Source organism: Myxocyprinus asiaticus, chromosome 25, assembly GCF_019703515.2.
Source record: "Myxocyprinus asiaticus isolate MX2 ecotype Aquarium Trade chromosome 25, UBuf_Myxa_2, whole genome shotgun sequence".
Lineage (NCBI taxonomy): Eukaryota > Metazoa > Chordata > Actinopteri > Cypriniformes > Catostomidae > Myxocyprinus > Myxocyprinus asiaticus.
The window spans coordinates 23,575,130-23,588,821 of record NC_059368.1 but is presented as its reverse complement, the minus strand read 5'-3'; the positions used below and the strand labels follow the sequence as shown (position 1 = coordinate 23,588,821).

General features: G+C 39.0%; 1 pseudogene; it reads right to left on the bottom strand.

The window, feature by feature from the left end:
• The window catches only part of LOC127415981 (midasin-like), a 49,306-nt pseudogene that overhangs the window by 23,200 nt on the left and 12,414 nt on the right, over window positions 1-13,692 (bottom strand).

Genomic DNA, 13,692 nt, shown 5'->3' with positions numbered 1-13,692 from the left:
GGGCCAAAATCGTACAGTGTGCACAGTGTTTAAGATAAGGTGAGGATGTGATGGTCGATTCTACCTGTTGCAAAAACATAATAATTGCTGGCAACTGTTATTTGATTTCCATTAAAATATTAAGGTAGCTATGATACTTCTCGCCAGCCAATGCAATGCGTGTCAACAGTGAGGAAATCAAAACTAGTCAGCAGCCAACTAGTGAGCTAGTCTAACTATCGTTAGCGAGTTTACTCGCTATCACTACGATGGAACATCATTCAGATTTGCCTTCAGTTAACATGAAGGAATAAAATAGCATTATAAAAAAGGTGTTTCAAAAAACTTTTTTTTTTTTTTGGTTTCTTATTTCCTACTGGCCAGGGGAAGGGAAGACGTAGGTGAAATGAAAACAAATGTTTCTAAGCAGTTGTACAACAAAATGTTCTTTGCATTCAGAATAGGTCCAGATACATTTCAGCCTATTAGTGATACTTCACTGAATGGGCAATTTTACATATATTTTGTGTATTTTCAAGATACAAAATACTGTATTTTATTTTTATAATTTTTTTCCACACAGTATTTGGTATTTTATTTTGATACATTTAAACTGAGGTATTTGGTATTTTTAGTCATGTATTTGTGCCCAACACTGCCTGTTACCTCCAACATCTTCACACGGTCCTTTGCAGTTGTTCTGGAATTGATCTGCACTTTTAGCATCAAACTATGTTCATCTCTAGGAGACAGAATGCGTCTCGTTCTTGAGCTGTATGATGGCTGCGTGGTCCCATGGTGTTTATATTTGCATACTATTGTTTGTACAGATGAACGCGGTACCTTCAAGCATTTGGAAATTGCTCCCAAGGATGAACCTGATTTGTGGTGGTCCACAATTTTTTTTTCTGAGATCTTTGCAGATTTCCTTTGATTTTCCCATGATGTCAAGCTAAGAGGCACTGAGTTTGAAGGTAGGCCTTAAAATACATCCACAGGTACATCTCCAATTCGGTACACCTCCTATCAGAAGCTAAATGGCTAATTGTCTAAAGGCTTGACATCATTTTCCAGACTTTTCCAAGCTACTTAAAGGCACAGTTAACTTAGTGAATGTAAACTTCTGACCCACTGGAATTGTGATATAGTCAATTAAAAGTGAAACAATCTGTCTGTAAACAACTGTTGGAAAAATGACTTGTGTCATGCAAAGTAGATGTCCTAAACGACTTGCCAACAGTTTGGCAAGTTGGTCACCCCAAGCATAGTTTGCTAATATTAAATCTGTGGAGTGGTTAAAAAATGAGTTTTAATGACTTCATCCAAAGTGTATGTAAACTTCTGACTTCAAATGTACTATCACACAACTAGCATCTTCACCTAAGATAACACCCCACAGAATGAATGAAAGGAAAGTTCCTTTCTCACCAGTTCCCTCTCAACATATGTCTCTTCTCCCCCACTACCCCATCTCCTCCACTTCATTCTCTCAGAATGACTGCATAAAAAATAATGGTATTCAAAAGGTCTCAGTGCAACTGGTGCTATGGTCTCATTTCCCACAGCTGGTGGGGGTGGGGGTCTCCAATGTAAATCAGAGGTCTCCAATGTAAATTACTTTCAGAACTCAGGAGGAATCACTGAATTCTATTAGTTTCCAAACTCCTATTGTTTACAATTGGCCAATTATTTTTATTCTGGTCTATGGGTGTAGAATTAGAAACTGTTACAGAGTCCTTAGTCCTAGGTCTTGGGGACTTAGTCCTGAGGAACTAAACTGACACAGCGAATTGCCAAAGACCTGAGGAATTGAAGCAGAATTTCATTCACACTCCATCTATCAGATGTTAAGACATCATAATGAAAGAACACGGTTAGGACATCGAGTGTAAATGCATACCTGTTGAGAGTCTATAGCACTGAGTCGTCTGCCAGCGAGATCTCATCCATCAGAAACACGCCATTCTGTTTCATCGCTAGGACCAGTGGTCCATCATGCCATTCAAACAGATGACGGTCTTCTCCATCAGCCTAAAAAAAAAAAAAAAAAGATATATATATAAATCAAAATAAACAGTATTGATGGATATTCCGCATGCAATCAGGTGCTAGTCTCAGAGTGGGTTTAAATGTCAGTTCTAGACTCATAGATTAATAATGAAAGATATTGCATTTTCAGCACAAAAATCATGTATGCATCGTATCTGTATTGTACCTGTTGGGTTCCTGTGTGATGGACAGGTCAGAGGCCACCCAGAAAATCAGACGTCTCCATATGTAAATGGTAGTTAAGGGAGAATAATTTCTGACCGGCTAGTGCCGCAAACAGTTGGCAGATAGTGGTCTTACCACACCTGCAGGTGATGAGAGAAAAATGAGAGCCAACTAAGGTTTTGCTATCTGATGAACTATTTACCAATAACCAGTTGTCACTAGAAGTTTTACAGATGCTATGAAATGGTTTGAAATAGGTATGTGCGAAACGACTAATTTAACTGACATTTAAATTAAAATTTTGGAGTTAACTAATCTAAAAAGGTCTAACCAGCCTTCAGAAAACAGTCAAAAAATTGTTTATGCGACCCATTTAAAATACTTAATCTATTCCAAATCCAATGCTAAATTCCACTGAAAAGGGCCATTTTTCAGCGTGATTTTAATGTTGGTCAAAGGGTGCTCCCCTTGCATTATCATAATTGTACATTAAATATAGAACACGACACGCATTCACTGCATCAACGTTAGTGAACACAGGAATATTTATTGAAAACACTTGAATGAATAGTGCAGGACCAATAGAGCAACCCTAATAGCCTGTTCTAAACTGAAGTCACCACGTAAAAGTTACTTAACATATTAAAACAGTCAGGATATTGTTGAAAATAATTAACAGGTAGACTAATCCAAATCTATGAGAGAGAAAAAAATGTGCTGAAATGTTGCGTGTATTTCACGACGTGCAGTCGTGCATTAACCATTGATCTAATATGACAGCTGTTCGGTAAAGAACGTTAACCAATAACAGTTACGATGTAAAATAAAGTAGCTATAGGATTGAAAAATAGGCCTGTGATGTAGCCTACAATAAACCTAATGTATTCTAAACATGACGTGCACACAGAATAAAAGATAGTTTAACACGTTAAGCAGTTGGCACCTCCTTGAAAACAGCCTTCTTAATCAGCAGATTTAAAAAAAAATGCCATTCCTTGCATAAAACAGTCATTTTCTAGGCTCTTCACACAAAAGCATACATTTTTTGATGAGCAAAATTAACACTTCGACATGGTCCGGTGAAAGACGGGACTTGACTCACCTGAGGCGGCTATCCCGCTCTTGAAAAAGCCCGCTCAGTGGAAAAATAACGTACAAGCATGCACAGATTTAAAGAAGACTCAAATGTGAAAACATCTGACTTTCAAGCCAACATTTCGGAAATCCGCTTCCCACACCACCACCGAAGTGACTTCTATAGCTACTTTGCTGAGTTTGCTTGTCTAGCGAGAGGACATTTTCCTGCACGCGCCGCGAGAGAGAGGGAAGAAACATGCGCAGCCTGAGGTGAAATTAAACTCTGTATCTGCTCCAGATATCTTCTTTTTTAAAATAATATTTATGTTATTCATTATATTTAAAATATGTAACATTAATGTGACAATAATTTAAGTGCAGCCTCTGTAAAAATATAAAGCCAAAAGTAAATGTGTAAAAATGGTGAACAGTTTAATGGTAATTCTAGTAATTCCAGTGTTGACTAGCAGCAACAGAACCGTTTGTCGACTAGTCTCGCACATCCCAAGCTTTTTTATTTTTATTTTTATTTGTTTTATTTTTTTTTACCTTTGCTAAGGTTTTGACCATATTTTCTTTTAAAACAGAAAGGTAGGGGGGACATAAAGAGTTTGTCCAATAGCCTTTAGTTTACATCACAGCCATGAATCATGATTTTGCTACATGCTATTGCTAGTCAGAGTGGTATAGGGAGATTCTAGAGAGTATTTTATTTGACAAAAATGTAATAAACTCAAGTGTTTTAGATTATCTAGGTCATCAAACTTTTGGTCCGTTTTACATAAGAGATTTTCAGAAGTTCTTTTTTAAACTTTTTTTTTTTTTTTACAGTTTAAGTTAAAATGCTAAGAAACATGAATTAAAATGTACAAAACCTTTTTGATTTCATGGAATCTTTAAAGTGAATACGACAGAACTGTTATTTCACAAATTTCATTACTCATGTAATACTTAAGATAGTACAATGCAATTTTTTTTTTTTTTTTTTTTATTAAAAACATCTAGAGAACCCTAAACTTCTAGAGAGCTCTAAAAAGAATGTCCATTTGGGAATTTTCTATTACTATGTAGTGGATTGTCATCGTAACAGGTCATATTTTGTCTCTCAAATCTGTAATGTACTCGTTCAGGTTACTTAGGATTGTATCACAGTTTACTCTGTGTCCCCTACAAGCAGGACATACTCTTCAAAATGAAGTGCTCGTCCCACAAGCACAGCCAGTCTCCTCATGCCCTGGGTCCACACCACATGACCAAACTCTTCAGGGACACCCACAATACTGTCCACAAAAGGGCCTGCAAAGAGCCAAGCTATCAATATACCAAACTGAGGCAAACAAACCAATCAATCTGGCCATTAGTTATACAGTAATCTAATCAAACAGATCTGTGTGTAATGAGGAACACATAATATACAGAATCATTTAATTTCTGTCATTATGCAACCACACTCATACACACACACACACACACACAAACATAATAAAAGTGGTCCATATAACTTTTGTGCTAAGTTCAAAGTTTTTTAAAGCCATACTTTAGTCATGAGAAACATATTCTTAAAAAAATTAATCTTTTTGTGTCCCTTATAACAAAGGAAGTCATACAGGTTTAGAATGATTTGAGGGTGAGTTAATTTTTTGGGTGAACTATTCCATTAACTCATCTGCATAGATGGAAAAGAACGTCACAAGGTAGTCAGTAAACTCAGACTCAATAACTAAATTACATAAGAACATGCTAAGATGCCTCATCATTAAGGATTGTCATTAAAGTGTACTGTGCATTATTACTGGTTTGTTTACGCAATACCACAATGGAACAACCAGTGGGCACAACGTTACTAATTGAAAGTCATCGACCTGATGTCAGAATGTGGAATGCTCCTGTGCTTAAACTGTGTTTGGGTTGTGTCTGTGCTTCCAAACTCACTGAACTGAGTGGTGACCTGAGTTTCACAGAAAAGATTATCTGGGTTCACTGTTCTTTTAAAGTGCTTCTCTAGAATGCTCTGGATGGTCTGTGCTTCCTCTGGCTTCCTGACATGGCCAGCCAACAGCATTTAGCCTGAAAGACAGAACAATTTGCATTTTTTTAAATTATGACATTTATGTAAATACAAATGTACAAATTTCTGTTATTAAGTATGATCAAAAAATATCAGTACATCTTTCCATACATAATTTAATTGTCCACCCTTTAGGGGTCAAATGTTTTGTCACTGGATGTCACCATCATCAGCCAGATGCTGTAGCCAATCACGTGAAGAGTCATTCTGCTCCTCCAGCCCAGCGGAACAGGTCTCTTAGAGTGATGAGACCATATTTCCCAGCAAACATAGTGGATCCCCTACGTAAAGACTGACATATAAAAACACATAATGAATAAGGGTCTCTTGGACACATTTAACAGCTAAGACTTAAAGACTCCATGAAATCACTTGGCAAGTACAATTTTATTGACACATTTCCAATTAAACAAGGAATTTCAGGGGCTAAACAAATATCAAAAGGCTTGTTGGTTTTTTAAATAGTCAATAGGCTTTAGTTATGTCACAGCCAAGACACGTGACTTGCTACTTGCATAAGGAGGGAACGTTTCATTCTAGAGAGCCTTTTATTAGACAAAAATCTGTAGTGTAAGATGCATTGTCAGTATTTTTGTTTCATTTTAAATACGTATATATCTGCTAAAGGTTTGTTTTGTCAACCTTTAGCAGTACACTAGCATACAGATGTCCTCAAATCTAATAGACAGACAAAAAGCCATAAACCTGCAATTTTGATTGAATGGGGTCTTTAAATTCCAGTTCTCACAAATTTGACAAAACACCATAAAAACTTATTGAACTCCTAGAGAGATGAGTTTTCTTGCAGAACATGAAAGACATAAATCTTATGAAACTGCTGCTGCATTAGACCGCATGTTTGATATACAAACCTGGAGGTTCTGCATAACTTTGATAAGCTTAGAGCAGTAGGAAATGGGCAGACTGCAACACTGATGGAGAATGTTCTCCAGCTCTGAACTGGGCAGCTCGTCAAAATGCAGCTCCACGAAACGATTCCTGAATGCTCGGGACAGAACCTACATGAAATGGAAGATACATGGGTCAGACCCTAAATGATCTTTAGACCTCATTTAGATACAGTCTTTACAGATTTGAAAATTTGCATACTGTGCACAGTATATGTAGTATTTACTCTAGCAATGGTAAGAGTAGTATAGTAGTATGCAATTGTGAACAGCCAATGTACATTTCTGCCCCCACAGAGCCCAGGAGGATTCTGAGTGGCAAACAGCATGAATCTGGGGTGGGCTTTGACCACTTCTTGTGTCTCAGCAATGAAGAGCTCCCTGTTGTCATCTAGCAATCTATTGAGGGCCGAGCACATCAGTCAGGGCAAGGTTCAATTCATCCAGAATAATCCAATAACCTTTCCGCATGGCATCAATAAGCATGCCTTCAGGTGAAAAAACATATTTGTTGTTTGCCCAAAAATGTAACAATGTGTACATATAAACAGAGGGTAAAATTTAAGATTTCGCTACACATAAATGGGGGTAACAATACATCATCTGACATGGCAGTAATTGCTTGAAATTAATAAAAATAATTGGGGGTTAATCCATCTCAAGTGATCCAACATAGGTTGCTTGACCATTTGTAATTTTCCTAAATTTTTTTTAGTGATTATATGTATTGGTATTGCAAACCCACCAGTTTTTAATTTTAATTTTACTTGGTTTAATCACGGTGGCCATCTTTGTGCCATGGCACACGATACATTTTGGTTATACAGATATAACCTCAATATCTCAGCTCAGGATGGTCTTAGCTCCTTGGAACAAAAACTGATCTCTAGAGCACATTACAAGGTACATGTACATACTGTATGCACATTCTTGTTCCTTAGACTTAGAACTTAAGTCCTGATGTAATGATCAAGATCGCTAAAAGTTCCACTTTTAGGATCAATTTATAATGGGAAAGGTTCGAGTCTTAGTCCTAATTTTTTTTAGGGGGTAACTAGGTAAGTATAGTGTGCATGCAGAACATTTCAGGTTTGAGACTTCTCTTATTTTTTTATGGGGGCGAGAAAATGCAATTTTATTACTGGTGGACCAGAGGATCCTGAAATTTTCACAGATATAAGTCATCTATGGTAGCATTCTCCTATAAAAAATTTTGAGTTTGAGATTCCATTGGTTGCAGAGCTAGGGCTAGTTGAAATCTGGGGAAAAGCCTACTTTATTCATGCGTTTTGAGAAATGAACAAATGTAATATAAGCACAACAAATAATAAAAATGAACAGTATTTTACAATAATTATGTTTATGATTGACATACAACAATTTAAAGCTACATGTTTGATTAGAAGCTGTTTCCTTACTCAGTCTCTCAGAAATGTTGTTGGAGCATCCGGTGACAGTTGTCAACTCGGCAGGTGTCAGTTTTCTGAGAACATTGTTCATTGGGAACCCACACTTTGTCCTCAGTAGATATTTTGAATTATGTTTTTGGAACAGGTGGGTGGAAGAATTTTATAAAAACATCATAGTTTTCCTCGCTGATGTCCTCAACCAAGCCTAACCACCACTGATCATCACAGACACAAGTGACATAGTCGTTATTCCATAGTTGATGGAGGAGATGGGCCGACAAATTGATGCGGGGGCACCGGATGCGGCATTGTGGGAAGAGATCTGTGTTATTGCGGATCTCATCCTACGTACGTCAAGAGGGGCTGTCCATAGCTGCGGCTGCAGCATGGGTCTCGCCGTTGTGGGCGAACGGGCTATTTTGCTCGGTCTGTCTGGCCTGTCTGAGAGGGAGAAGACAGATTTCATCGATGCCCCACAATGTCCACAATGTGGCAGGACTGTGATTTGAGGAAAAAGGATGGGGAAGCTTTGAGACCTGCTTTCCCCAAAAATCCACTGCTCGCCCCCCCGCAGCTCTCATGTTCACAACCCATTTTAGAGGTGGACAATCTGGTTTTAGAACCCAGACCAGACCTCCCCCACAGCCCCAGCAGTCAGGGCAGGGAGGGGCACAGCCGAAAAAGCCCCAGCCGAGAAGCAAGGCTTCTTTCGCAGCAGCCAAACACTGTCCATCTAACCCTCAGGCGAACAAGAATAGACGGGTGACCTAACCAGTGTTCCGGTTTGGGACATGGAGTGGGTGAACAGCACTTGCGGAGTCTCTGTTCCACTCCTCCTTCAAGAAGTGAGTTTGTTTCCTGCCCCTCCAGCCAAGAAGACTCGGAAGGGGAATCAAACAATACGTTTTGTGTTACACGGTTCATACACAAACAATTTAATGGGAGTGTAGGCACCAGTTTCCCCAGTGCCTCTCAGTTTGTATCTCCCCTTTCCACCCACGGGGTCAAAAAAGAGAGAGGAGGAAAGTTTGCTCAAAAACATGTGTGTGACAAAAATAAAAATCTCCTCTGTGCATCCAGGTAGTGGGCCAAGGGCACAGCAGTGTGTGAAAATAAATCACAAAATAATACTGAACTCAGAGCTGCAATCCCCAGCTCCACCGCTAGATAATGCAGCAGCACCATCAGTGAGCAAGAGCTTCAGCGGGCCCCTCTCAGTTCACGCAGAAGGTCGGTGCGCATGCGCAGTTCATCCCTGGTTTTTATCTACGATAAAACGGAGTTATCGGCTGCACAGAGCCGTCATTGGCTCATTCAGTCCTTGGTGTGGGTAAAAAAAAAAACCACACAAATAACACAGAGATATGCGGAGAATGAAGTAGGCACCTATGACAGTGGTTTATATAGGGAGGTGGGACGACCTCATCACTGCTGTGATTGGTCTGTCAACTGACAGACTGGGTGTTATTGGTGCTTCCAGGATTGGCCACGCCCGAGGCATTTCCAAATAAAATTTTCAAAGAATGGATGGGGGAACAAAGAACACACTTGTGCTTTCACGGTGTTGTTGTTTTGGTTGCTTTTCCCCCCCAGAAGATAGACCACCCACACCAAGGACTGAATAAGCCAATGTGTGAGGCGATGCCCGACTCTCCGCCATGCAAATGTCCTGGATTGAAACGCCCCCAAACAGCACCCTCGAGGTAGCCATGCCTCTGGTAAAATGAGCTCAAGCCCTCCGGAGGTTGCAACCCCAGGCTATTATAACTTAATATAATAGCCTTCACCACCCAATAAGTCAGGCGTTACTGTGATTTGGGTCTGCCTTTATGAAAAGGGGCATCAAAAGCCCATGAAACAAAAAGCTGTTATGGCTTACAGCAGAGCAAAGAGTCCCTTACCTTAGACACAAATGCAGGTTTTGTCTTATGAGTCACTCACGACAAATCCACAGCAAAGCACATATAAGAGTGATGAAGCGACAAAGCTTGGGAGTTCACTACTGCTCAAACACACCCATTTTTCAATCATACGCTAAGCGTGTTGAGGCCGCCCTCACATTCCGAACTCTTTCAAATACCCTCGGCGGTAAACCTGTGACACTTAAATTTATCCTCTCAAGGGCTAGGCCCACAGAGCTACTTGGTCCTGGGGAAGGTGAAATATTTGCAGATGGCCAAGAATGGCAGCACAAGAGATGTATCATCTTTGCTAGTCACAGTTACCCTGGCTAGTTTGGACGATCAGCATGACTGAGTGACTGCATCTATTACTCTTCTTAGTGAGGGAACGATTAGATTCAGTAGGGTAAATGCTTAAAAGCAGTGCGTTTGGTTATGGATGCATAGGAGCACTGTCTCTCGCCAGAGGGCAATGAGTGTTTCTGTGCAATGCAAAGAGATCTACGGCAGCCCGTCCATATCTTTCCCACAGCTGACTCACCACCTGAGGTTGAAGTCTTCACTCTCTGTACAGAGGGTTCTCTCTGGACTGCAGTTCCACCAACACATTCATCATTCCTGGAATGTGCATCATCTGTAATGAAACCACGCACCACTTCAAAAAAATCAGTTTTTGTCAGGTCAATCTGCACATCTTATCACGTGACTTGTTGAGCGCATTACCACGGAGACATAGCGCGTGTGAAGGCTTCACGCTATTCTACGCGGCATCCACGCACAACTCACCATGAGCCCCACCGAGAGCGAGAACCACATTATAGCGACCACGAGGAGGTTACCCCATGTGGCTCCACCCTCCCTAGCAACCGGGCCAATTTGGTTGCTTAGGAGACCTGGCTGCAGTCACTCAGCACGCCCTGGATTCAAACTCATGACTCCAGGGGTGGTAGTCAGCGTCTTTACTCGCTGACCTACCCAGGCCCCCACAATTTTTTTTCCGAGGTCTTGGCTGATTTCTTTTTATTTTCCCATGATGTCAAGCAAAGAGGCACTGTGTTTGAAGGTAGGCCTTACAATACATCCACTGGTACATCTCCAATTAGCCAATCACAATCAGAAGCTAATTGGCTAATTGCCTAAAGGCATGACATAATTTTCTTGAATTTTCCAAGCTGCTTAAAGGAACAGTTACCTTAGTGTATGTAAACTTCTGACCCACTGGAATTGTGATATAGTCAAAAGTGAAACAATCTGTCAGTAAACAATTGCTGGAAAAATGACTTGTGTCATGCACTAAGTAGATGTCATAAACGCCTTGCCAAAACTATAGTTTGCTAATATGAAATCTGTGGAAAAATTAGTTTAAATGACTTTAACCTAAGTGTATGTACACTTCTGACTTCAACTAAGTACTATAAGCCGTAACGGGAATCGTTATTAACACTGGTGTAGCAGATGGTTGTATTTGGGTTTTTGCCATTGCATATAATATTATGTTTACATCTTGATTGAGATTTCTACCAGTTTACTTAATGGACTAGTTCCCCCAAAAATGAAAATTCTCTCATCATGTACTTACCCTTATGCCGTTTAATAAACAGTATACAGTACATAGTTGAGAAGATAAGTTTGCATTCCCTTTTGTCTCATAAATGCTCACACCCCTTTCATAATAATACAAATATAAGAGATAAAAGATTTTTGTATTTAATACTGCTCTTCACAATATATATTACAGATAATTACATAAAGTATAGTATGCATATAGTAGTTTGTTGTCTTTTTGAGCATCAGTGAATGTTTTCACCATGTGTAATAGTTGTGAACAGTCCCTCAATTGTCCTAAGTGTCAAAAGCTTGATCTCATACACACACACACACACACAGTATATAAATTGTTTTACAATATTGCCTTAGTCTTTTACTTTTATCAGATGGCCCAGACACAGAGACTACATGAGTGCAAATTTAATGAAATCCCAGATGCAGTTTATTGTGCTACTCCAATCAATAATTACCAGGAGAAAAAAGTGGTACACAATACAGGACTTTTAATTGTAAAGAAGCCTGAAATACACATTATTTTCTCTTATTTTGAAATGTCTGCACTCCCAGTTGTGAGCTCACTGATGGCTGATTCGCAGAGAAAGTGAATCTGATTCAAACTGCTAACCTAAGCTCCTGAGTTCAAACCCTCAGTTCTTTTCGGGTGATTCATGAAAAAGATCCGGTTCAAAAGAATCATTTGGTCATGACTCTCTTGCACTGGGCTTGTTGTTTTTGCATGAAAAGCAGTGCGAGACACACTGATGGTGCGCCCATTATAGATGATATCTGATGAAACCGCATATGAACCCACACAACCCGACTGTCGCCAATGGTGACTAGATTTTAAATTATAGTCGCAATAAATGATTTTTGGTCGCAATTGAGACCATTTTAGTTACAGTCTGGAGCCCTGATGCTGGCGTATAAAGCTATAATTTAATGCTTTAAAGCTAGGGTGTGCAATCTTTTCCAGAAACATTTTTTGTTATACTGGTTGAAAGTCTCTTCACATCCTGATAGCAATCAATAATTCTAAATGTAGGTCTAAATGTAAAAAAAAATATATATATATATATATACACATCTTCTGTGGAAGGGACAGGACTAAAAATATGATCGACCAATCATTGCATTCGGTCCGAATGTAATGATAGGATGTCCCTCCTGTCTGTCAATCTATATTTGCATACTGCCGCGCAACTTGTTCGTGCAGACAATCACACGTCATCAGCGCGGGTTCCTTGATGCTGTGCAGAGCGAGCGCGAGAATGGAAGGCGAACCGCAGCTTCCTTATGTTCCTCCTGAACCACCATTCAAAGGAAACAAGAAAAGACCGTGTTAGAAACTTCTACAACGAAAAACGTTTTCCGCCTTGCAGTAAATGACAAGAGGAAAATTAAAAGAAGAAAAAAAAATGCTATTGAAGCAGCATTAATTTAGCAAACTGCAGAGTAATGTTTTTTATATAATGAAATCATAAAGGAGGGGAACTAGGGCAACTTTCACATTTTAATATAACAGTTTGCACGGCCTGAAATTCCACACCAAATTATGGGTATTGCACACAATTTTAATAATTCCCACAAGTTCCACGTTCATAAACTTTACAGTGCAGCTGCAAATTAGTAAACCAATAGATACAGATGAACAAATCAAATTAATAAACTTGTTTTTGTATCAAACAGAAGCTGCGCATGTAAATCTGCTGTCTCTGTCTCTCACGTGCAGCTTGTTGAATTTAGTGTAAGTGTGCGCAGTGAGGAAGCGTTTTGTCGCATAGTTACTGAGCTTAAGATGTTACAGATGTATAAAACCTTTCTTAACCTGTTAATTCGACATGCAAATGGCATCATACTGCGTCTCCGTAAGCAAGCAGCGCAATAAAACTACATAATTCCTGTTAATAATCAACAAAGCTGTCAACATTGCAATTGCGTGACGTTGCCGTGGAGCGATATAGTTTAATCACTTTTCATATCTGCCTTCTGTTGTGCAGATGTTGCAGAGTTGTACGCTATAAACACGCACAGACAGGTACTTCGCTTCTCACTCTGCATCAGTTCGGTGCTAAAATTACCAAATGCTACAATGTAGTTAATAATAATATTAACAAAAATAATATCTGGATGTGTTAAATAGCCTTGATGTTAAATAAAGCGTTATTAAAGATACAATAATAATTTTAAAGAACATTAACCACTTTTAGTGTATGAATCTTATCTCTGACTAATGTTCAGTGTTAAATGTTTATTTTTGCATTGTTTTATTCAACTGACATTGAGGTTTTTTTATATATAAGTTCCTCATTCTAAATCTGGAGAAATGCTATCATCTACTCCTTTGTGTCAGTGCATTAGTTTTGTAGGCTATGTTCATTTAATAGCCAAAATATCTGGAAATATGTGAATGAGAAAAAAAAAACATTTCAGTAACAATGCACATTATGCAATGTAGAGATCATGCAGTTGTGTAATTATTGAAACATGCCATTTTAAAATTGAAGTAATTGTTGAAATTAAAGTGTTAGACATAAAAGAATGACAGAGTCATTTTATAAGGTTAGAAAAAAAATTACCTCTGTACTGGT